The sequence below is a fragment of the Phaethon lepturus genome, unplaced genomic scaffold (assembly GCF_000687285.1).
Source record: "Phaethon lepturus isolate BGI_N335 unplaced genomic scaffold, ASM68728v1 scaffold18697, whole genome shotgun sequence".
Taxonomy (NCBI): Eukaryota; Metazoa; Chordata; class Aves; order Phaethontiformes; family Phaethontidae; genus Phaethon; species Phaethon lepturus.
Window position 1 is genome coordinate 90,151 of NW_010552742.1, and position 4,606 is coordinate 94,756.

Consider the following 4,606-nt stretch of genomic DNA (forward strand, 5'->3'; position numbering starts at 1 on the left):
TCTCTTTCACTGCCTGCCTCTATTTTTCCAATATCAAACTGTTCTGAAAGTCCTTCCTGCCCATGCCTCTCACTAGCCTGCTAGCTGCTGCTCCCAGTTAACCCTCCTCCCCAACACCCACACCAGTCAAGCCTGGGCTCAGCTATGCCAGAGCCAGGAACTGCCAGGTCCGCACTGGCACAGAGATGATGGACACACCACCACGCTCTTTTCAGGGTCCTCCCCCTCACTCCATGCCCACCAGCAGCTGCCTTACCTTGCAGCCCTCTCCCTCCTTACCCTCTGTATTTCCTTCTTCACACCTACAATTTAATCTTCACACCTACAATTTAATAAACTCCTTTGACCTTCAAAGGAGGCGGGGGGAAAGAATGCAGGAGAGAAATCCAAGACCCTCTATCTCACCAGGGCACAAATTGTACCAATGTATTGTACTAGCCGATCCTGATGTGCAGTGCTGCAGCCTGGTCAATAACCTCTTGCACCTCGCAGGCCTAAGGCAGTACATTATAAATGAGACCGGCACACCATCATTAAATGATGATGCCATCATCATTGAAGAATAACACAGCGTACTCAAGACTGGTTTTCTGTGTGTATCTTGAGATAAACCCTAAATGATTTTCCCTGTCCTCTCTCAAAATCCCGAAGTGCCTTACTTGCTGACACCCCCTTCAACCCAGCTTCCCAACTTTTCCTGACCATTCTCTCAAGTTCATGTTTGTTTCTTTTGATGGTTTTCTCCTACTTCTTAGATACCCTTCTCTCTCACCTTGAGCCATTTTGATTTATTACTTTCTTTTCATAAGCCGTCCTTCAACTTGCCACTATCACAGGTCTCCCACCTTTGCCAGTCAAGGCTCAGAAGATAACTTGGCTTCTCCCACACGACACAGCAGCATGCCGTACACAGACATTAATTTAAATTATCCACTGCTGGCACACACTATAGCTTCTGTGCGAAACCAATATGAATATTTTTCCTGTTAATGCATTAGACAGCTTTCAGCACACTGAAATTTTGTGCAGGAGGGGACATCTGAGACAGTTCTTGGCAAGATGCATATGCCGCATTTAACAACTGTATCATAAACATCGTATGTAAAATAAGCTTTAAAATACAGTACAACTGCAGGTTTCCCTTCCTTCCCCCAACCAAAAAAAAGAAAAAAAACAAAACACCCCTATGTGAATAAAAAAAAAAATTATTACATCAGTTTTCAAATATTATTCTCTCCATCATCTTAAGGTATGAAGAACTACCGAGAAAAACTGGGTCACTACTTTTTTGCCAGTTGTTTTTCTTAGCACAAAGCACAGAGGTCATATTAAGGTTTTGCTTTGAACAAATATTCATTTTACCAAGTCCAACATGTATAAGATACGCATATGTAAACATAACATACATATGGATAAATACATCTTTTATGGATAATGTATCTTACAGGTATATCTTATGGCCAATGCAGCTTTATTTCCATGATTCATCTAGACAAAAGTTAAATGCCGTAAAGATGTTTAATGTATACAAGTACCAGCAAGAAGGCAAAGAGACTGAAAAAACCTGTAAAGTTAAAAAAATATTTTTAAAACAATTACATTGAATATGCACAGACAGTTTTAAATAATTCAAACAGACGGGGTTTTTTTGGAGACATCTCTTCTTTCTACACTTTTATAAAAATTGAACCAGTTCCCAAACTCTTGCTCAATACCGAAAAGTTTTGCATTTTCAGAAAAACTGTATTAATTCAAATGTATCTTTGTGGTTCTTCCTTAACTCAATAACCTAGCACCTAACGTAACAAGCAAACACAGAATAAGAGTTATTTTGCACACCCGTTCTCTCAAAGATCTCTCTGCCCAAGGAAAATAGATTACTGTTATCCCATGACTCCCGGAAAGGGCCACAAGCACCACTCCAAATCCCTTTTATTTTCTCATTTAGCTCATCTGTCCCTCCTAAGATCCCAGATCTAAATCGCATCCTCATGCACAGAGGTCAGCACATCTACTCGCACCCCACTTTTCCTCTTTTACGTAACATGCAGAGTCAAGAAACAATTCCCATTTCCTCCTTTGCAGAGCCACGTGGCGCACAAAGTTTGACACCCTGACATTTGGCATGCTCTCCTAGGCTAAAATTTGGGGAAAAAAAAAAAAAATCAAGTGGCATGGCTGTGGGGAGACACGCATGGGGGAAAGCACAGGGGAGCGTACTCACCTGCAGGAAGCTTGCAGAGGTGGGATACACACTCACCGAGTTAGGGGCAGGAGATCGTAGTTACCATTTGTGGGCAGTGGGGAAGCTCCACGCCAAGGGCAGGATCAGAGGAACCAGAGAGGTATGCCTCTCCGCACACCCACACCCTAAGGCTACCTGATACCACTGTAACCAAGAAAAATAAACTCCTGCTCAAAAGCTCAGTTGCCACACCAAAATATAACGTGGATGACAAAGATAATGAACTTCCTTTGTACTACATGGTCACACCAAAAAAAGTAACTCCCTAAAATTAGCAAGCATTTGAACTTTTAACACAAAGTGAGGGATATTTTGTTTAGTGTTATTAGAATAATAGGAAATAGTTATTTTTAATATTTAATCTATGTCAACATCCCCTTTAGTAAACTCCCATGCCAGTATTGCATTAAGTGCAGTTTTCCTGTTTAGCAATCTCTCACAAGTTAACTAAATGCCTTGCAAAAACCATTTCAAAACTAGTTTGCAAGGTATTAAAGATAAAAGATAAGCATTAAACAGATGACATCTTCTGCAAATCCATCGTAATCCATTGGATTAGGTTTTATATTTCTGGTGATAAATTATTTAAATTCTTGTATGACTATGATTAAGCATTAGGATTAGTACTTTCTGTTATGGATCACTTCTATTTTTATTATTTTCACCAGTCTATATTAGCCAAGGCAGCATCTGAGGAAAATGAATTGCTACAGTGAACAGCTCCCACGGAAGACACAGATGCTGAGCTGCAGTGCTCCATCCTCCATCTCACCATCACCAGGCACCAATGCTACACTTCAGCTGAAACCCTGCAAGACACCAGCAGGCCAGTCACATCTCTCTAATTTATCTAGCACAACCTCTCTTCCAGCTCCATTCCCAGTAGCTACAAGGTTTAGCGCTTCTTCACATGGTGCCTGCAATAAAACCACTTTCAACACCACCAACTCTAAAGTCTGAATCAGGTAGACTCCCCTACAGTTAAAGGCCAAAAGACATTATTTGATCCATCTTCCAAATTTCCTTTTCCGATAGCACATGCACTGGCTGAAGACAACAGCTAACGTTGCTAGCTCGTGGGAGTTCAAACAGCAAAGCAGTTTGGGGGCTTGACACAAGAGCTCTTAATGGGGCCAACACTCCTGTTCTGTTCAGTCACAGTGGAAAAAAAAAAAAATGGACATGAGTGTCCTTGAACCCGACAGTTTCCCACCTCATACAAAGCCCGTGTGTAACTTTCACAGGGGACCTAGCACTGAGATACACACCAGCCTCTCAGAGCTAGGCAGCGTTCAGCTGGCAACCCGGAGGTGGAAGACTCATTGGCAAAGCAACAGCACTGCTCGTCCTTTATATATGCAACATTTATAGTTTCACATCTGAGGCGTACTTTCTGGAAAGCGTAACTGATTGAATCAGCTTCTGTTCATCAAAGGACAACTTCCACTAACCAACTATAAATATTTTCATAAACATACAGAAATGCAGCTGAAGACAGCCAACATTCAAATAGCTTCTAAACCCGATGTTTTGCAATCTAAAACCACCGAGGCATTTCTCCTACACAGTCACGGTTATCTCCAAAAAGGTAGGGGGGCTGAATCCATGGATTTCAAATGCGTAAAACAGCCCACCCATGAGGACAGCTGTGACACAAGGTGCATGGCTGGCAGTGGGACAAAGGCATGCAGTTCCCTGTGCTAGCCAGCCCATAAAAGAGAGCAGACCCACTGCCATTTGGTCAAGCACGTGTTCGTGTCGCAACGCTGAGCATCACCAGTCTCAGTTTCTATTCCTGCCCCAAGAGCCATCAGCAGTCGTGTGCTTACGAGGCAAAGCACCAGTGCTCCTGTTTGACTGAACAAGGCTCCAAGAAAAAGCAGCATCTGAAGCAGCAGCAGTCACAATCCCTCTACAGTTTTGATGTAGTTTTTAAGGGGTTACCAAGGTCTACTGAGCAAAGCTGATGAGCTTCACTGACATCTGATCTGCCACATGCATTCTGGAAAAATAAATGCATAACGAAATGGAAGAGACTTGACTCTTATGTCAGAGACCTGACATCTACTCACAGGTCTGCCTGAGGCACTATCTCTCACCTTCCTGTTCTTCAGCACTGCTGCATTTATAGCTAGCCCCCAAGACATGAAAACTTGGTTCGCAGAGAAAGGCCCGACAAATGTCAACAGCAGTAAGATAAGGCTAAAATCACACACCCTGCCTTCCACGAGGCCCATTCATGAAGGTTTCATGCACCCTTCTCATTCTCTGTTTTCATTCCTCAAAAACTGTGCTGCAAGAATCCCCTGAGCCATTCCAAGATTCTGCAGCAGAAAACAGTATCAGATCAGGGAGTATGGG